Raw genomic sequence first — 22,728 nt, 5'->3', positions numbered from 1 at the left:
CTCACCTAATACCAAGATAAAACATCAGCAGGGACCATGCCCTTACCCTTAATTTCATGGGAAATAAGTGCCCATGCAGAAGAATAGCTGCTTCTTGTAAACGAAATAAAAAAAAAAAAGTTTTCTGTTCCTATGCATGTGCAGATGTAAGAAAAACAGTCTGACTGAGTCTGAGGACTGACACTCTGAAAACGGGGTCATGAAAATCAAAAGCAGGAGATTCTTCATCTTTGTAGCTGAAAGCTATACTGTTTATATTTACTGCATGCCTTTAATTGGCACTTTGTTGTTGCTGCTAATGGAGGTGGTTATACTGCAGACTATGGTTCCAGAATCAAAATAAATCTACTTATGCTCTACATTTTAAATTTTCCTTATCCAAATGAGGACATTCTGGCACAAAAGGTCTGACATTCAGTTACCACATGGCTACTCTTTACCCTGGACTTTGTCCAGAGAACATTGCAGGGGATGGGGCACACAACAGGGGGCAGAGTGCCTATACCTTTTCTTTTCTTGCTTTACAATTATTTTTCTCCTCACATAAGGAGAAAATTTTTTTCAATAAATTTAACTATATAGGATGACATAAATTTCAGAATCCTCTCCTTACCCTGCCTAAACAGCAATGCTTATAGGAATTTATTATTAATAGTTATTAATAACAGCAATACCAACATGCATTACAGCAGAGACAGACACAGTATGCAACTAAAGGCATCTGTAGACTACGTTTAAAGATTGCAAATCATATGAATAATTTACAGCTGAAGCAAGCTGATGGAGCAGATATTAAGAGATTTAAGTTACCTGGTTCTAAAAACACTAAAAAAATGCTTTCTTGGCAATAACTATATTGCAGGCTTCTATAACTAGACACTTTACAACCTTCTTAATGTGATACTTTTTTTTTTTTAAGCTGGATGGTTTTTTCTGAAATTTTTACTGTGATTTTATATTATCCCCAAGTCATTAACATCTCTTCAGCCCCTCAAACAAAAGACGAATCAAAACTTCGAATCCAACCAGTCACACATTTGAAAAGGGAGACAGGCAAGAAAATGCATGAAAACAATTTGGGTCGTTGCCACTATATCAATTTTCCATGGAAGGTTTTCCGATACAGAGATGATCAGCAGTCCTGTGTGAGAGTCTAGGACAGAAAAATGACCAGGCAAAAGTGAAGTCCTCCCTGTCATGAAGAAATGCTTCTCTCTAACGATAAAGAGAAATTCATAATGATAAAAGAACTCTCTCCTTATTGCATTGCATCATGCATACTTGTTGTTAAAGTAGCACACATTCGATATATCCACTTAAAAACTGTTTTATATCTTATTCTCATCTTCTGAGCTTTATAGGTTTAAATGAGCTTCCATTTGATGTTACAGAGCTCTGGTGAAAATATTCATCAGGTTTTCATGAAATTATTTGCATTTTCTCTGAAAGTGGTCTAAAAGTGACCACCTTAAAGCATCTAACATTTCTAAGTAATTGTACATAGTCTCAACAATAAAAATACCACCTATGAAATTCTGCTTAGTTCAGAAATTAAGATCTACTTCTCGCCAGTTAAGAACAAGAAGTGAAACTGCAGTTTTTAGCCAAGTGGTTAAGGTAAGTGTGGGAGGAGGAGCTTACTCTATTCACAAGCTATATTCTCTGGTGGTTCAGAGAGAGACTGAATTTTCAAAAATAACAAACATAATTATATCATCTTAAGTTGCACAAAAATCAATCCCTTCCTTATCTATCAAATTTCATTCTCCTGTGGAGCAGTACCGAAAAGGAGGGCAGTACGATAAAGAAAACAGTATTTTTCCTATAACACTAACACTTTCTATTCTAAAGTCTCTTAGAAAGACAAATAGCAGAAACCTTTTCTCTCTGCCCCAGTGGTCTCATATTTGGGGTCCATGAGGGAACCTGTTATAACTCTGATTCTCGAGGCTGGCTTCTTTCCTGATAAAACCTAGAGCAGCGGCTTTGACGCCTTTACATTGGCCTTTGTATTATTAGATTGCTACAAATCAGCTTAATTAAGGAGAATTACATTTACATCACTACAGAAATATTACACATTTTTCTGTGGTAGTCCTTAACAAAAATACAGCTGTCATTCCTCTACCCCAATTACTCTCTAATACAGCACTCAACGTTTACTTTTAAACTGATGAAAATTGCTAATTAACAAATGTTCATATTTGGCTAAGATTACATTGGTTCTTAAAGATCTGATTTTTTTTTTTTTTTTTTTAATTGTCTCTGCATGCCCATTTTCAGTTCCCTCAGCATATCCTCATCAGGTCCATCCAGAAACAAAAGGCCCAATAACAACATTGGAAGGAGATCTGTGACAGTATTAAATGTAGAGGAGGAAGTTTTCTCTTTCGATACTGTTTTCAATATTCTACTTAGATAGCAAGTTTTCTATCTATCATATGGCTTTTTTTCTTTCTAGACATTTTTCACCCACTCAATAGTATCTGATTTTCCATAAAAAGTATATCTATCCATGGCAGTGATATTACCCATTTTAATATTATGACATGGTTTGAAATTAAAAGATGCTGCCACCTGATATAGGCAAAATATGGCTATAAGAAAATATATCTTCTGCACTATGAAGACACAAAACATCCAACCTTTTGTTGGGCATCAACAAAATAGTAAATAAAGAATCAGTTTCAGGAAGGAAGTTTAAAAAAATAAAATTGACAAAAGTGGTAAAGGAAGTTTAGTGGGGTCCATTTGACTCCTCCCTGTACCGTACATAGATAGGTTAGATATGCTGGATATGTTAGAGATCTATATAATGCTATTACAGAAATGCACACCATGAAGAATCACATCATTATAGGAGAGTGACTTTCCAGAGACAAACTGTAGAATAATCCTGGATACAGTATCTAACAGATTTATTTATCAAATAGACATTGAGAGAGCAAGATAAAGGTTGAGAAAAGAACTATGAAAGTTAACCATAAACACATTCAGAGCAGGAATAGTTATCAGAGAACAACACTGGAGCAAGAAAAAGTGGATGCAAACTGCGTATTAAAAGAAGATTTCTAACCATCCAAAAGTCAGGTTTTGGAACAGGCTTCCACCCACAGTATTGGGGGGTGAGGGGTGGGTGGGAAGGAAGGCAAACATCTCCCATTTTAATTGAAAGCTGTTGTGAAAGGGTGCAATTGTCATCTGAAACCCATGGTCTTCAGCAGCTCTTATAGCACTTCTGTGCAGTCAAATAATATTGAAATGGATGACTGAAGGTTTCTACTCCTCTCTGAAGCACTCACTGACTTAGTGAGCATTTAATAATAGAAACAAAATCTTTTCCCCATTTTGTAGTTGCCCTCTATCTGAAAAAAAAAAATATTGCTATTGTATTACCAATTCAATCTTTTTATGCATCATTACCCTCTTCTTCTAGTAGTATTCTAACCGGCTCGCTTGATGAAATAGAAATGGTTAGACTCTGCATTTTCATTTATAAAAGCTATTGCTTGAAATCAGAACAGAAAAAGGTTAGGCAGTGAATGGTATGAGGAATACAAGGAAATATAAGTTAGAGTGTCCTACTGATTTCTTTTTGTTCATATGTACTCTTCATTAGAAGGTCAGCATTAATATTTCCTTTCTAACCCACTTTTTTTTTTTTTTCTTTCTACAGCAGTGTTTTCCTCATCTTTTTGTAAAAACAGTTAAGTTTCAAAAAGGAAGGAATTTCAGAAACGTACGTGGAAAGATTAGATTTTGACAGCAAAACTATTCATATGCTGTTTCCCTCATTTGAAACTCTATGAAAGGCATCTAACAGACAATAAGCATTATGTTTCCTTCATATTCCACTGCTACTTCAAGCCTACTTCAAAAGCATATTCCACTTCAAGCATACATAAGGAAAACAGCTGTAGTAAGAGAAGAATACTTTGGTTTACATACTTAACTATGGCTATGACCAAAAAGATGTTCCTTATTAATACAAGGTAAAAGATAGACTATTGTGATAACTAGAAAGGGTAAGTATTTATATTATTTATAAGACATTAGGAAAAAAAAAAGTCACCTGAAATGCAAAAAAAACACCTGAAAATAAGAATTTGTCCCCATTTTTTTCGTATCTATACACTCTGGTCAATGCAGAACCAAACTATGTTCATTTTTTCTTTAGATTTAGACTAAATATAGATTGAAACTAAATCTACACTGAATCTTAAACAAGACCGAAGATGACGATAAATCCATTTAACTCACAAGTTGTCTTTTTCTTTAGACAAAGACAACTTTCATTTCAGAGTCTATAGCATGACTAGTTAGGAAATAAAATCTTTTCATGCACAGAAAGATCATATCTCACAGCAAATGCAACACTTTGATATGTTTGGTTCATATATATGCACACATAGATTAAATTCTTTTGATCAGAAGTATCTGTTGCAGCTGTGCCTATAGGCATATAGCATGTATACGTGAATTTATTAATAAACACAATATCATTCAGCTTTCTCTCAAAAATTTCACTCAAGATGATTAGGACTCCATAGTTGTAAACAAAGCATTTCAAAACCCATTGCCATTGCCAGGCATTTCTCTCTTCACCATAATGCTTATCCACATGGATTTAACCACTAATAACTCAGAAGCAACTATTTCTTTTTGAGAGAATTGGTGGAAGTCCAATTTAAGCAAAGACTACACGGCAACTCAGTAAAACCAGGCACTGAACCTGGATATCTATCATCCTCGTTAATTTCTTTAAAACAAAATAGATCAAATGTAGATGCTTCACAATTTTTGGAAATAGGAACATTTTTTGCAAGAGTCACAGAGGCCACCTGAGACAAAGTACAAAATCCTACTGCAGGTTAAGTAGATGAGATTAAACAGGATAACTCATAACTATCCCCTTCCCATTGATTAAAACAAACAAACAAACACACACAACAACAACAACAAAAAAAAAACCAAAACCAACCAACCAACCAAAGAAACCCAGGGTGAATGCTCTTATTCAACTAGGTATATGAAGTTTATCTTTCTTCTGGTATTGACTAATGTGTAAAGAAGAAAACCAGAATACTAAAAACAGACTTACATGGGAACATGTTTTGACAGACGCTTAAAGAATGCCTGCAAATAACTGTTTTTATTAACTTCTGTAGGAGGAAACTTTGCCACTAAGGTCAAAATCTTTCATCAGTGGAAAACCATTAAGATATCATCTGCCTTATTAATACTTTCCCTACACATTGATATAACATCCATAGAACTGGAACAAAACTACAAGCAATACTTGAAGGATCTGGAGGAATTCATTACTTCTAGTTTCATATGTGTTTGGACCTCCATACTCTTCAGCCCTTCCATTAACATACTCCCAGACCTTTCCTTTGCTCCTTTCCACTGGTATTGCATCTGTGAGATACCAGTGGGAAGCCCTGGAGTAAAACCAAGACCAAGAGTTGCGATCACGGTAATGTCCCCGAATTCTAGGACATACAGATATGAACATGTTCCAGGAAAGACAGCATGCCATAATTTTGAACAAGACCTGGCTGCTGTCCCCAGCCCATAGTCTTGCCTTGTTTGACATCAACTACATTATCAGGACCATGTATAGGCATGGTTAGTTACCCACGCTATTTTAAACATAATTATGTTGAAAAAGATTGCTCATACATGCATGAAGCTGTATGTTCTGGAAGAATAGTGTTCCAATAGCCTCAACACTATACATTTGCACACTTACCGCCAGTACTACATAGGTGAACTCGCAAAACAAAACCCGATAGAAAATACGATTTCAGAATGCCCTGCCACATTTAGAATTTATGTGAATAACCACTGGTCATATCTCCTTTGTTATCACATATAATGCAATACAGTATTTGTTTAAATACAGTAAAATACCAATACTATTAAATGGATTAGTGGAAAGAGGTAATTATAGACTGTTGTGATATTTTTTCCATATTAAAACTGATTCATTTTAGGCTTATCAATAAGCCTATAGTTAAAGTGTAGGTATCCAGTTTAGATTAGTGTAGAATAATGCAGAACTTTCATGCATATGCAACAGTACAGCTATGAAATTCTATTGAAGTCCATAAGGCCTGCATAAATAATTCTCAATGCAATAGCTTTGAAGGGAAAAGTGCATTGTTTTCTCCTTTTACTTTTTTTTAATGCAGCATGCCATAGAAGAAACAGTGAGATTCCCTGGGCTGTAAAATGCTTCTTTTGTTCCTTCTATATCACAGAAGCAATTTCACAACAGAAATTCAGTTGGCAACACAATTGTTCTTGGTTTTAAGGGAAATGAAGAAATATATCTTAAGGGAGCTTGGCAAGCTACTTTTTTTTTTTTTTCTTTGAAGCATACCTGACAGCATATGAATATGCAAGGAAACAGAGTTACCCATAAATACATACGAAAGACAAAAAAACAAAATGCATATTAGCTTTGGGAAGCTTTCAGCTTTTCTTTGTCATGGTCTTCCCCTACTTCGTAATCACATCTACAATGCATATTCTAGAACATCTGAAGTTGTAGCCCCATTTTTTCTACTCCAGCTAGAAAACTATATTGTATACATAACTAATAAGCTAAGAGGGATTTAATCAGACCTAGTAGAGATTTTTTTTCCCCTTTCAGACTAATAAGAGGCTATGAATAACCATTATTGAAGTAAAAGCAGAGACAACTGTGTGTGTAGAGGAAAACCATAAATGATTCGTGTAGTTATGCCTTGAATCTAACGGGCATTACAATATTCTACAATGGGGTTTGTTTTTCTAAAAGGATCACATCCTTAGCTTCCTCTTAAGTCTAACAGAACTGAAGGGTTATATCTGGAAGCACAAGTCCCCATTTAGTTTTGTAGGGTGTCAGTACCATATTTGCTGATGTGGAATGATATAGGACAAAAAACATTACTCTAAATCAGAGATTTGAACCATATTACTCCATACCACAGGACAGCACTCTGAACTATGTATAATAAAACCTCAGAAATGTTCTCTGTTTGCTCTCTGTGACAATGCAGAATGAAAAACTTCTGAATATTGAAGACTGCTGTGAGGTACACTTGTTAACCATCAGTCAGCCCTAAGTATAAGTGAAATGTATGTTTCAATAACTAGCACAATACACACAGTACATATCTAGAAAGTTGCTCTAACACATGGATTTATTAATCAATGAAATGGTGCATACTTAGGTTCTGTTTTTCAAGTCAAAGAAAAATAAGAAGAAAAATAAGCACATAAGATCCCAAATAAGTCTTCAGTGGAATAATGTATATTTAACTATAGCATTTACTACTGTCCCTAGAATAACTTGAATTGTAAGTAAACCCCACTAAGATGGCTGCAACAAAACAGAGTTTCTCTCATTTTCTACAGAAGTTTCCATATTAGCTATGTTCTAATATATTGCATAGACATTTCTGACAACTGTCATAATGCAGAGTAATTAGAATAATTTAGGTTCCAAGATTTATAACTTTAACATTATTAAAGAAAAATTATTCTGCTGCCAAAAAGGGAAAGAGTACTTCATGGGAGAAAAACGAAACAAAAACCCCTTTCATTCATTTCCTGTTTCCATTTATGAGACTACTTTTCAAAAAGTGCAACCATTGTAATGCATGTTACTGGATTTCAAATGATCCTCACCACAGGTTTTCTGAAAGGTTTGAGTTCTTCAAACTTCAAGCTGAATTAACTTTACTGAATTGGTTATTGTAAACAGGCCAATATAGCTGGAATCACTTTTCTTTCACTTTCATCAAGCACTGAGATCTCCCATCTTCCTGTTTTTAAGTATTTTTTGACATTTCTGAAAGGGTGGCTAGTGAATGAAAAAATAAGAGATCATCTCCTGGTAACACAACGAGCTTGCAGCTGAGTGAACAACCTTACCTCACTCATTGCATTCTTGTAAGTCTTGGCTAAGGTCCAAAAACACAGACTGGAGTTCAAGGCATAGTCTGAATGAGTTGGGTTATTAATGTCATGGTGCTGCAGTACCTGCATAACCTAGAATAAATCTCATTTCCAGTCTGCACTGGCTAACAGAACTTTTGGTTTATCTGTTCCCATTCTGCCACAGTTCCTGTGGTTCATAACATAAACAAGTCCTCAAAAAAAAAAAAAAAATTCTATCTATTTTAATGTAGCTCACTACAGACTGAGAGGAAATTAGATGAAATGAAATGAATTATACCAGCAGGAATATTTTTTGCTAAGATCTATTTTGAACGCCCCTAGTCTACTAAGGAATTCAAGTTTCAATATTTAATCTTTTATATAACACAAAATATTTTCCTCCTTTTTATGGAAAAGTTGAAACTTTTTTTTTTTTTTTTAAAGTTACTGGTATCTCACAACAATAAAGCCTCCAAGTCCTGATTTTCATTTGTTCTCTGACAAGGTCAGAAGGCCTTAAAATGGGCACATATTCAATTTATCAAAATATCTGAATATAAAGCTTCAGTGCAGTTTCTTGTTACAGTATCAAGTGAAGTGTTGATACACTGGGACACCCAGAGATATTTAATTTGAATCACTTCAGAGACTATGACATTTAGGTGCTTCTAAAATTTGACAGTAACTGAATAAGTGCTTTGGAGACCTAGATTTCAGACTTAGTAAGCCTGTTCCACATAAATCCTTCTATGGGTCTGGGAAAAAAAAAAAAAAAAAAGAAGCTTTAATCTTCCAAATGTCTGAAGGGAAAACATACCAAGCTCATACTAGAATACTAGCAATTTCCCTTCCCTCCCCCCCACCCCTTTTTTTAAACTGGAAGAATTCTTCTCTTTTCAAATGGAAAAAAAAAAATATAGAAAAAATAATCCATATCAGTTTTCTTCCTACATTGTAAAACTGGAAGCAAATATTCTACTTCATTTTTCCAGAGCCAGGGATTCTTTTCTAATTTGCTGCTCCTCTCATTCAGCTCTAATTTTATTCTCTCCTTTGTGCTCAACCATCAACAAAACCCTTTTATTATATATTAGCTCTAAGTAGTGTCATTTTAAAGATTAATTTTGTTTTAGTGTACTCTTTCAGTTTTCAGGAAGATACTGTTGGCTTTAATAGAATGGAAATATTTCTTTCATTAGCTACAGTGCAATCTGAATGGATAGTTTTTGCAACAGTAAAAATGTTATGTTTGACTAGTATTCCTGGTGGTCGGATACTTCCAGCATTTGCCATATGTCAGTTCTGATTTCTAACATTTTGTCCCCTCACTCAATTGTGACCAGAAATGTCAGGGCTATATTTTTGCTCCTGGGTGCTATTCGGGAGATAATGCTGGTATACCAGTGCATGGTTACTCACCACAAAGAGAAATAAATGAAAGGTGGAATCCAAGTGGGAAGAAGTAGCTGACAGAACAGTTGCAGGCTTTGCTCTCCTCCTGAATGTGTAACTGCTTGCACCTTGTGCTCTTCTCCTTTGATTTACAGTTGTAATTTACTCCCAGCAGTGAGTCACTGTAACTGTTGTTTCACATATGCACCTGCAATATAAAACATTTCATCTCTTAACTCAACAACTTCTAAATACTTCCAGAAATAACATATAAATTATGTTCTTTACTAACATGGGTTCATAGGACCTGACACTTAATAAGGCCTTTGATATTTTCCTTCTCACATTAAGCCGTACTTCCTTCTAAGCAAAACAAGTACGAAAGGAAAGAAGAAAAAAAAAAAAAAAAAACCCAAACAAACACAAAAAATTGAGACTGTTCTCTTTTTAAAGTTCTTGCTATGAGATGTTATCTTATTCTTACTAAGAATGAAACGTGGAATAGGAATAGGACCTTCCTACATAAATCCTTCTTGTGCAATCTATATTTTCTCGTTAAAATAGTCTGTTTCACACTTTTGACAAATTTTAAATGCCATTTGAAAAATTAAAAAAAAACCACCATACCTAAGGATCCCTTAGCAGTAGCAAGATCTTTCAGGTCTGAACCTAATGCTTTGGACATATTCTGTTTTATAGTGCTTTTTAGTTTAAGAACAATATGAATGAGATGTGGCTTGGTGGGAATGAATTAATTTTAAATACAAAATTTACTTGTGTCAGTTAGAAATTTTAGTCTTTAATGTTGCACAGCACAAACATAAATAGTGATTGCTTTTGTTCTTCAAGAATTCCAGGGTTAAATGTTCTTAACTGAGTTTACAGACTGCTATTTCAGCTGCCAGTATCATAATATAGATGCACATTTTCAAGTTCTGGAATTCTTGGTATTCTGTAATTTCCAGGAATAAAATTACTGTGAAAATTTCTATATTGAGAAGCATCCTTGCAGTGCCCTAAAATACAGTGGTGTATTTGTCAATTAGCTTGCAAATCAACACAAACATTTAATTATGACCAGTTGCTGGGACTTCCCCCCCTGCCCCAGTTCTCTTTGCTTTATAATAGTTTTATATATTTAGGGTAAAAGAAGAAAATTAAAAAGCTGCTGTACAAATGTAGAACTCGCTTAGAAAAGCAAAAAGCTGACATCTGGTATGCAAGTTACCAAAATAATTATGATGTGCTTTGACAAACACCTCTTTCTCAGTCTGCTTATTTTCTCTGATCATCAGAAAAGTAAAAAGAAATGGTTTGTGACATTTCAGTAGCACAAATGTTATGGGAAAGTTAAAAAGGGTGAGATATTTTAAATCCGTGCAATAAAGAGTTAGCACGTGTTTATACTTCTGCTAAACATATTTTACTTTGTTCCTCTCTATCTTCCTTCAGTCACTTATTTAGGATTTGGATTTATTATTCTACGTTATACAATGCTCTTGATATTACACTTCTTTTTCTAATTTAAGGATGAACAGCAGTATTCAAGGGTTCTCTTGATCAGATATTCTGAGAGAGCTGACTTTGGCACCATGGCAGGAATAGTATGTCAATGTGTCAGTTGTTTCAAAGACAGCTGTTTTCCAAGACATGAATCACAGAGCAAAGAAGAAAAAACTGTTTTTGCTTGATGAAGCCAAGTGCAGAACCAACATCTCAAACTTTAAGTGTCTGTAAACTCAACACAATTTAAATAGCATTCATTCTGGTGGTTTAGGGGTTTATTGGTTGGTTGGTTGGGGTTTCTTTGTTGTTTCTGTTTTTTTGTTTTGTTTTGTTTTTGTCTTTTTCTCACTAGTCTCTCTCTCCCAGAAAGGCAATCAAATATTATGTGCTCACCTGTAACTCAGCAAACTACAAAAACTACTTTATTCTTTTCCAAGCTCTTCCTGTTCTGAGACAAGATGATTGCCAATTCACGTTTTGGGCAACCTGCACAACACTTTGTTCACTCTCAACAATGTGGATTTGGGAGCAGAACTTAAAATTCCCAACAGAAATTCTTTAGATCTGGCCTGAAGCCAAGAATCAGGAAGACAAGCTCTTTCTGACCACAGCAATAATCTCCTGTTGCACATGATGAGATAGTACCCAATTTTAACACTGATATCCTGAAAATTATAAGAGCAAAAGGTTTTGAAGTAAACAGTGTAACTAATACACCTTCTAGCAGCTAGATGTCTGATTCTACTCTAATTGAAGCCAGTGGGGACCTTCTTAAACTGGGGAAGATTACATCCCAATAATCAAGATTCAGAAACCCGTTTTTCAGGTATCACATACTATGAGAAGCAAAAGCTTTGACGTTGAGCTTTTTCAGCCTTTTCTGCTTCAGAGTCTCCCTTCTACACAGCACTTTAAGAGGAGCGGAAATGTTGCAGTCCTAAAGCCTGCCTGTGAACTCTTGGGGCTGAGGATCCATGGCCTGCCTAACTATTAATGTTAAATATAACTAATTTCATTATTTAACTTCAATAAGTTAATTTGCATGGAAAGAGAGGCAACAATAAAGAAGCATTTGCAAGACAGCATTTATTCTGTTATGTGCTGTTATAAAGCAGTATCTAGAAATACTGCTACTGTATTTTGTGACACAGGAATGAGAAGCAGCAGTCAGTGGTTGTGGTTTTAGCCATAAGACTAAGAGAAAATGTATTCTCTTAGAAGACATTTGCTACAATGATGACCAATGAAATACTATGTGCTAATGGAAGAAATATTATAACCTAAATTCAAGCCCAAAATGGAAACATTGAACCACTAGTTATGGAATTAGACACAGCTGAATAGGTATATCATTCTTCCCTATGGGAAATTGCAAATTTTCAATTATGAGAACAATATATTAAAACAAAAATATTAGGCAAATATTAGAGTTACAAATGTTTCAGATAACAAAATAAAATATTTAGTTAAGAAACAGTCCCATAGTCCCTCATAAAAACTGTTCTTCAGCTTTTTCATCCTTGCTAAAATGTTGCACAAAACTCCGATCTTATGGGATCTCTACAACGTATCATGAGAAAAAACCTAAATTGAGAACTTGGCCTTCAGGGACAAGTGTGTGGGACATGAGGCACCTGAACTAATTCACATGAGATACTTGGTGCAATTTCTAAGTTTCCTTTTGACTGGTGGGGGTGAGAGAAGGAAAGGGAGAGAAGCGCCAGAAAAAAATTCTGTATCTTTTTTTCCCTGAGAAGTCAAAAATTTTCAAATGGGAGTCACTTTAAAAAACTATTTAGTTCAGTCAAAAGACCAACTTTCTATTGCAAATCATTCTAGCAAAATAATACCCAGCCGTTTCTGAACGTGTTCGAAACTGCTTTCTGTTTAGTACTTGATATTTACTTCACTGCAGTAAATTGTTATATTGAACTGTAATCTTACATTACATTAAAAATGCTGCTGTTAAGCAGCTGCTTTTATAACATAATTCTGAAGATGCATAAATGAAAAAATAATGTAGTGGAAAAAGAACAAAGTACTGTAAGGTTACTCTTGTAGTCATAGCGATAACCAGCTCTCCTGCAATGAGAACAATTTTTATCTCTGACACCAAGGGACAGTTGGAATAGATCTCTTACCAACAGCCATATAATCAAGTGATCTGGCCAAAAGCATATTCAATCTCTCACAGACACTACAAAGAAAAAAAAAAAGAACCAAAAAAAAGTTGACCTTCTATTTCTCTCTCAGAGAAGGCAAGTACTGCTTCCAGGCTCACGTCTGCCAAGTTCGCAAGATGCACATCAGGAGTACCAGGTGCATACACCAAGAAAGTAGAAATTTAATTTCCACCATGCCATCGGCACTACCATCATGAACTACTCCTCACCTAGCAGGCAAATAAAATTTGCCCAAAAGTAATTTCAGTAGTGTTCCGTTATCTGCATTTTGAAGTATCTATGTTAAGGTTTCTATACTCAGTCACAAATAGGTTTATGGTTTAAAAGATATGAATAACAAGGCATTGATAGCTAATGACTTAGAATTTTTTTTTTCCACTGTTTAGACCACTGTATTAACAGAAAGCTGACATTGGCTGTAGTCTTCAAAAGCATCCTAATCCAAAAGGGAACTAGGAACATATGTGCTCCCATCTGATGTTAAGCTGCATTCTGTGTTAAGTCTCCTAGAGCTTGCGTGACAAATAGAATCAGGTAAACCAGCAAACATGGCAGGGTCTGCTAAAAAGATGAAACCAAAACAGAAGAAAAAAAAACAAAACCAAACAGGCTATTGTGCAATACTTTGACCTATATATTGAGTTACACTGTTTACTTCGGTAGACCAAACACAAATAGATATGAACAAATTGGTAGAGATAAATAGGCAAATTGATGTGAGTTTCCTTCAGGTTTAGAAATTCAGTAAACTCTTCGGTAACAGTGCCAAAGTAATGGTACTAAACCCTTGGGCTTACTTCCCACAGAGCAGGGAGCAATAACGGCAGCCCAGCCTCTCGCTGCTCTGAGCGCACCTCGGCTGTTTGGAGAAGAGCTGCCAGCGAGAGGAGGAGGAGAGCTTTTTTTTTTTTTTTTTTAGTCCAGCATTTCTTCACCTCCTCACTCCAATTGCCAGCAAAAGGTGACAAATGACAGGATTGGATTGCTAGCCCAGCTAGAAGCCATGCGAGACCACCCACAGCCCTGCATGAGGCAGCCCAGCAGCTGCCGGTGTCACAGGGCTGGATCACACCTAGGAGGAGAAAGGAGCAGGTGCCAGGCAGGACGTTAGTGGAAACAATGTAACCTTTTTGAGGGCAACAGCAGGGAACTGTTTTACTTAACTACACTTTGGGGAAGAGCGATCAGTGTCCAACTGACATTTTACGGGCCAGATTTTCAGTTTGGTTTAAACAGGACTCCCCCCTCTTTTTTCTTCTTTTTACTCCCATGTACATATTTGAAATCTTGCAGTCACAGCCAAGTCCCAAGCAGCAGTGAAACACCTTGGAATTAAGCACTCGAGACCCCACACGCATCAGAGATTTCTGAAATCTTTTTACCCATTTTAAAAAAAAAAAAATCTACCCTTGCATCAATAGCTGCTACAATGCTGCTTTGGTGAATCTGGCAGCTACTCTTTTCTGCCCAAACCCATTTGGTATCCAGAAACTTGGCAATCCTTACCTACATCTCCTGAAGGGCCCAATTTTCTAGCCATGCTCTGAGCTTACCTAGCATATAAAGTTCAAACCAAAACATGCTAGAAAATAGGGTAGTGACCACCTTCTAATAAGCTGGCCAAAAATTACGAGTCTTACATTCTAGACTTCTTCAGCGTGTGGAGATAAACCAACTTTTCCCATAATCCCAAAGAATGGCCCACCTATGAAACTACGGGGTACTTCCTTCAGTTGAAACTGGTCTGCCAGGCATCCAGCAGTATCAAACTCAGGATACCAGAAGGGCAGGTAAGAGGGTCCTTATACAACTGCCTGGTGGTTAGCAGGGAGAAGAAAGCCCACATTCCACATTCCCAGCCTGGTTTGCGTATCTTACATTGCACAGTAGCTAGAAATAGATAGAATTATATATAGATGAAAATGGAAATAATCCACAGAACATTAACTAGAACCACAGGACTCTGCTTTTTTTGTCAAGCAGGGATCAAAGAGAAACATACCCTAGTTTGTGAAGCAGTGGCCATGAGCTACCTATATAAGCAAGAAAAAGTAATCCCAGGGAACTGCGATGTAAAGGACAGCAGCTGCCTCTGCAACTGGGCAGCAGGTGAGCAAGGTGGATTTAGCACCTTAAGGCAGGCTGTTAATTTTGTTCTGGCATTAGCTTTTAATATCATCTTTCCATGAAAAAGGAAGACTTGAACAGACTTCGATCGTTTTTTGTTAATGCAGAGCACAAATACTGTTGCAGCAATAGGACTGCCTAAAAAGAGTTATTTTTGGTGTTATAAACAGTATTAGTCCTTTAATAAACCTTTTCATCCAAGAATCCCAGAGCACTTTATAATTAGAAATCATACAGAAAACCTATTATGTAAATTTACTCTTTCATACCTCTGAACTAACTATAATTCATATAATGAAACCTGTGAGAGAGGTGAGAAATTTGATGGCCACAAGGCAAGTTTTCACTAAGTAATTGTGTAAATGAATTTTGACTTGAAGACTTTTACTTTCTTGCATAACCAAAAAAAAAAAATGCATTATTTTCTTTTTTTTTTTTAAAGACTTTTTAAAAAAAAAAAAAAAAAAGAGACTAGAAAGATACCTATAAAGAATTTTTATGCACTATAAGTTTGCTTTATGCTCTTCTGGAAAACAGTGGTCATGCTTAAGATTTAAAGCCATAACTCTTGTTAACTTAACTACATCAAGAGCTCAGAATTGGTTATTTTGGTGAAAATACTGATCAACAAACTAACAGCTTTTTATTAAGTCCTGTCAAACTCAGGGGAAGATCTTAACTGTTTTAATTATGAATTCTAGCTGCACGAACTAAGAGAGAAAATGTTTCCAGATGACATCCAAAGTGCAGCACCATATCCCAAACCACTGATACTTCTTGTCCTTTGACAGTGTAGGGTGTGATGCTCCAGTTCCTTAGATCAAGGCCTGAAATTCTAGATCTCCTGTACTGCTGGTTTATCACCAAATTCACAGCACATGAGGTCCTGAAAGCATCTTTTTCAGGATATTTTAATATTTACTAGTCCAGTGAGAATGTCACTTCATAGCTAGATGCTTTGGGAAATATTTTAAGACTGTCCACTTTTCCACAGTTATTGCTAATACATGAGTGGCAACCACCAGAAACATCAACCTACTCCCTGATGTTTTGGCAGGTAAGGTTGTTCTGAGCACAACACGTTGGTTGTGCCTGCAGACATAAAGGCATTTTCGTTATGATTCTTATTAGAACTTCTTCCTTATGATTCTTATTAGAACTTAAGCTTCGGGCAACAACTGTCAAAACTTATTGGTTTTGCCTACACCCACCAGAAAAAGCAAAACCAAAAGCCACACCTAAGAAACCACAAAGCCACCCACTACGCCTTGACTTTAAGGAAGGTGTATGCTGTGGGACATCCTCCAGCCTTGGTCCCCTAATTCTCAGGGGGGTAACCTGCCTGGGACATGTCATGCTTCCTTTCAGCCAAATCCTCACATCCTTCATGTGGTATCAGGATCTGGAGGGGAAATGTCTGTAAGAGAGAGAATGATGCATGTTTAAGATCCTCCCTTACATGGAAGGGGGATTCAATGTGGCATGCACCTCTGTCAGAGAAATGCTTCCAGGTACTGCTGTTGAGAGATAGCCACAGCAGCCAGAGATGTAAGTGACTTCACCTTAAAGAAAAGAAGGTGGGGGGAATGAGGATCACCTTTGTAAATGCCAGCAACTGAAAGCTGGGCTTTGAAACTGAACTATTGAACTACTACTAGTATATTGCCCTTGTAAATACAGATTCTCCACACTGTTAAACAAAGAAAAAAAATCTCAATCAAATACAGGTGATTTCTTCTGAGAGCAGCAGGACTGGGCCCATTACTCATGAGACACATTTCTTTGTATAATATTTGAAGAGGTGATTGAATGAAATGCTTTTATTTTCCTCCCTCTCCCTTAAACCTGGGTCTGCATGTTTCTGAGTAACCATTTAAAAGACGTTTTTTCTTTTTATGCATAGATTTTAAGTACCTACATAGAAAAGTAGACTACTTTCCAAAAAGCCCCTATGAAAATAAAAAACATAGCAAGAGGAGCTCTTACAGTTTCCCTTCAACTCTAGCATTTCAGCAATTAAATTAAATTTTTAAGAACGCAGACAAAGCAAAATTATTTGGGTGCCATGAAAGGATGATTAAAAGATACATCTAAAACACATTTAATTATTACAGTATGATTTCTGACAGAGTTTTTCTAATCTGAGAAAAAAGTCTCATCTTGTCATAGTTATGGCTCCATTTCTGAATGCAGATCAGAGGTTGAATATTTCCAACAAAAAATATAGATGTCTTCCACAGCTGTTTCATCTACACTACTTATTCATTAGAGGTTAAGTAATCTTAAATTCGTTTATTCCCACTCTAAATTTTTTGCTATGTAACAACTATTTTGAGTGATTACTGCTGACATTCACAGTTCCATTTCATCCCCACATAGGACAGGCATATCTTCATCAACTGACCTTAAACTCTGATATCAAATACTACAAATTTGTATTCATACCTTAAATCGTAATATATGTTCAATCCAATCAATTAGAAATAAATATTCTTTGCTTCCTCCTTCTATCACCACAGGAAAGTTCTTAGAAGTGCTGAAGGGATGACTTTGCACATATGTATTACTTAAATGATTGGAGAATTCCTTATATTGGTGAAAAGTGTGTGTACCGCTTTCCCTCTCTGCCTGAGTCAATCTGAACTAGGGACTTGGGAGGGAAGGTAGGAAAAAGGAAGTGTTATCTCAAAGGGTTTAATTCACTGAAGTACCAGTATCTTGTTCTTGAATACCGCTACAAGACCTTGCAACCATCAGAGCTCAAGCAGATCATTCAGGATTTAAGAGCCAGAAACTTTTACATGAGACAAAAAGCAAAGAAGTTGTTCTGGAGGTATGAGAGCAGTCCAAAGCATGACACACATATAGCTTTCAAAGAATATGCAATTCTGCAAGAAATGCCTATTTAACTAACTTGATTCTGAAGAAAAAAAACTTACACTTGAAACAAAGCGTGCACTACACAGATTTAGAACAGTAGGAGTTTTAACCTGGGATCATTTCACTTTCTATCTACCTTTTTCTTTCGTTTCCTTAGACATCAGTCCACCAACTGATACTTTACCTCTGTGTTTATATGAATTTTGCATCTCTGAATATAACAAATCTAAAGAACATTGACAGAAAACCTTAACATAATCTGTAACGCTATTATTACTTGCATTTTCATGCCCTGTCTCTTCTATTTCCAGTAATACACAATCACATTCAGATTTGAAGCAAAGAAATGGTAGGTAAAGATTTTTTTAGTGGCCTGAATGATGACAATTGATTTAAGCTACACAAGAGGAGAATTTGAAAATAAAACCTATGTCAGATCAGATTCTGAATCTCAGTGAAAAGAAACCCTAATAAAATAAATATTAAGTGGTAGTTAATTTTAATGTGAACTTTTATGCCAGGAGTTCTGAATTTCCCCATAGCAGAGCTTTGTGTTGAAAACTTGCATTTTCTCTTTCAAAAAGAAAATTTTCCAAGCAAATTATTAAAATAATTAACCATGCTAATGCAGGAATTGCATGTATTACATTTAAAAGTTTTAGAGGTTTATTGTAGGTGACCATGTTGGTATACTGTGATTTTGATGGAGTTGCTTCGTATTTCAACAACGAAATGCATACCTTGGAACACTCCTTTGTTAAAAGCCACATCAACTCTTCCATACTTTTTCCATAAGGCAAATCAGTGTATAATTTGAATGAAGCTTTCTGATAGTTGTCATTTTGGCCCTTTCATAAATGGCATAAGGGAACACAATACCAAGATAGACAGACAAGACAAAACTCTCTCTGCTAGAAATGTAACATGACACATATATACGTATATGTAAACAGACACACACACATACATATATATACACATATGGGACTATAGTATTTCTAACCAAGAGTTACTTAAAACTGTGAAATAAAGAAATGTCCATAGGACTTTTCTTTAACAATAATGGAATTTAAATTTTAATCTAAAAACACTAAAAGGGCAACCTTCTCTCACAATTTACATCCAAAACACCATCCATCCCTTAAATAGCCACCCAATATTAACAAGGGTAAAGGTTTAAGTACAATATGCGACAGTAGATCATGGTATTTATTCCCATGATGAAATAAAATAAAACAAAACTGAGTACTGATTAAGCCAAAACAGAAAACATTGAATCTGCAAAAACTTACTAATATCTACAAATTCATAGACTTAAGAGTATGGATGTTGGATATTCTGGAGAGACAAAAGGTTAGCAAAGAATCCAGAGAACAAAGCAAAAGTCCCTTCTCCATTAAAAGTAGAAATGAAAACTAAAAGGACATTAGTTGACCTGTATGGCATTCAAACTGCTTGAATTATTTCTACATGCAGGTAAAAGGCAATGCTGTTAATTACACAACAAAGTAACATCCCTATCAACAAAAAAAAAAAAAAAAAAAAACCTCCGAGAGACTGAGAATTACTACAGAAAATAAAAGCTGAAGGCTCAAAGATGCATCAGCATAATTAATTTCATAGGAATTTAGAAGACCTTGAGCAAGTTGCTTCTTTTGCTAGTGTCTTTGTTTTCCTCTGTTGGTTTTCTTAAGGCTAAACTAAAGCTGTATTTACAAGAGATTCTAGTGCAATGAAGTCCTGAGTTTGGATTAACTGGATGCAATCCTACCAACATCAGGAAAGAGTAAAGAGTATCCATGCATAACCAAATAATTTATGGTACTGAGAGTGACGCTAATGTGATTATTGGAGAAAAATGACAAATTAGGCTGCTCCTGATAAAAACTAAAAAAAAAAAAAAAAACCAAAACCAAAACCCAACACCCCGCTAAGAAAAAAAAAAAAAAAAGGGCAAAAAAGCAAACTAATATAGATCACCATATCTAATAATACTACAGTGAAAAAGCTTCAGTTCAGGGTTTGCAATAACTAATTCTGGCAAAAACAAAACAAAACAAAACAAAGGTTACTACTGTCATGTAATAATAAAAGCAATTAACAAGCTAAAAATTTTGATGCATTTTTGTCAGGTTTGTGACAAAAAGAAGTTACTTTGCTTCTGACAAGTCTAGTAGTCTGTATCATGCACTTTACAGATTCTGAAGTTTGTTCAATTAATACTACGTGAATGCTGTCCTAAAGTGAGTCATCAAAAATTGTTACTCTCATATGCTAGGATATTCCTTAGAGAAAAATTAAAATAGACTTAAAATACTGATCCAGTTAAAATACATTTAAAGTGTTAAGCATTACTCTAATGGAAGGTTATCTCCTAAGTGGAAATTCAGAATAAAATGCAGCAAATACTTGAGCAATGAAGTCATTAAACTACTAAGGACAGCTGTTAAATTGCTTTAAGCAAAGTGAGACAGTAAAACAGTGAAATGATACGATCCAGAAAGAAATATTTCACTGTGTGAACAACACTGCACTTAAAGTTGATTTAAAAAAAAAGAAAAAGAAATTAAAATAAAAAATTTAAAATGCTAAGCACAGAACAGCTTTGTACAACAGGTCACAACACATTTGTAATGCTTTGAAAAATCTTCCAAAAAAAAAATTACAAACCAATCAACAAACAAATGCAATTAGTAAAAAAAAGGCAAATTGCCAAAAAGCACACAAAAAGGCCTAACGTAGAAGACTATTACCAGTAAAGTTTGTGATGCCATTAACTCTGACTTATTGAAGAGAATGGATGCGAACTTATGATCGTCAAGCTGTTGGAAGACAGTTCACTCTACCTACAAAAATGTTTGAAAACAATGAAAGAGGCAGAGGAACACTATTCCCATAAGCACACATATTTAATTAAAAATAAGGTTGTTCTCTGTTTCGTTGCAATACTACAACTAATTACATCAGGAAAGCAAAAGGAAAGTCACCAGTCATGAATGAAAGCAGCCTACTTTTCCTTGCCGTGCAAAACAACTTCCATTGGCCTTACTGTGAAAGGTGAGTGACAGGAGTTTGGGATAATACAGTTACATTCCTTTAAACATTCTCTTTTTGAATGTGATTCAAAACAGAAACTACCAGCAGGGGCATTATTTTCTGTGCACATTGAGAGGCAAAGATGAGGTCAAGAGAGAAATGAGTTCTCTTCATAACACATGCATAGGCAAAAACAATTTCTATAATAACATAAGACTAGGAAAAGCATAATGATATCACAATTATTGTCCTGAAACTGTTAGGTCAGATTTGGCTATTGCTTACTGTTAAAGTCAACAAAGAGTACTGGAATACAAATTACAGTGTGTCTGATTTTAGCGATTGTGAACATCCTCGATTACAACTGAAGTCAGTGAAGCCTAAGATTATACAATATGAGAAAATAACGACTAATTCCTGCAAATGCAATTACAAGTACTCAATGAGTCCATATCAATTAAAGAGCAGTTAAACTGAGTTTGCAGAGCGTGTGTATGAACACCACAGACTTAGATTATTTGTTTGGTTGCCTAAATCACTGTAATTCCGAAACAATCCCACTTTATTTATACATAAATTTCATCTCTATAAAGTACATACTTTTATGAAAAATAGTTTAATACTTATAGATCGGTAATGTCAAGAAATCAAGTGGGACCGATAACATAGAAATCCCCGTATTCCAAGTCATTGATTTTTCTGTCTAAAGATGCATAGCAAGTCTAAACAGAAATATTTTGGTTCGGAAAAGCAACTATAGAAATACACAAGTCATTTTAAGTTATGATCCATGATGTTTTGTAATTAGGTCCAATTTGACTACTAGAAATGCCAAAGAAAATAGATTAACCATTTCATCCTCTTGTGAATACTGTGCAAGAAAATACTGACTTTTCAATCTATATTTTAGTGAAAACACTAAAGATTGACATGAAATCGTGAGGATGTTGGGTACAACCTGGATATAATGTTAGCATTTTCTACTTTGCAAGTTAAACAAATACTCAGAAATATGCAACTACACAACTACAGTTTAAGTTTTTCTGACATAAAATGGGAACCAAGAGGTCATTCTCTTCTCACTAACTAGATGACAACACATGTGTTGGCAGTATGTTAAAACTGTTACAATTTTCTGTTTATGTCAGGTTAGAAAACACTTAGCATAAAGGAATGCATGAAAAAGCTGATTCCCTCACTCCACCCCTCCACCCCACCTTACTATCCTCACTGTATTGTGAAAGTAAGGTTACTTTTTCTGGAAGCTGTCATTAAGAGGGCCAGAAAAAAGTTGGCTTGTTGCTTATTACAGCAATTTCTTAACACAAACCAAAGGCCATGACATCTTTCTTAATTCAAGGAGTTAAACTTCAGAAACTAGATAAAATTCCCTGGTTTTTATTGTCAGAGAATTATGCTGAGTTCCTATAAAACCTTTCAAACAAGGCGGGGGGGGGGGGGAGCGGCGGCAGGGCGGGCAGGAAGGGACTGGAATTCATTTCAGAACCTGCAGTAATTTACAGAATTTACTCAGCAGTTTACCATTAGCAGAGTATTTTCAGCATAAAGAGAAATAGTCCTGAAATTATATCAACTTTTACCTTAATATATTGTGTTATACCTTGAAAATTTTTCATTACCAAAAGGCTCAGAGAAGTTCCATTAAGGA

This window comes from Platalea leucorodia, assembly GCF_965183815.1.
Source record: "Platalea leucorodia genome assembly, chromosome: 6".
Taxonomy (NCBI): domain Eukaryota; kingdom Metazoa; phylum Chordata; class Aves; order Pelecaniformes; family Threskiornithidae; genus Platalea; species Platalea leucorodia.
This window is presented reverse-complemented; position numbering follows the sequence as displayed.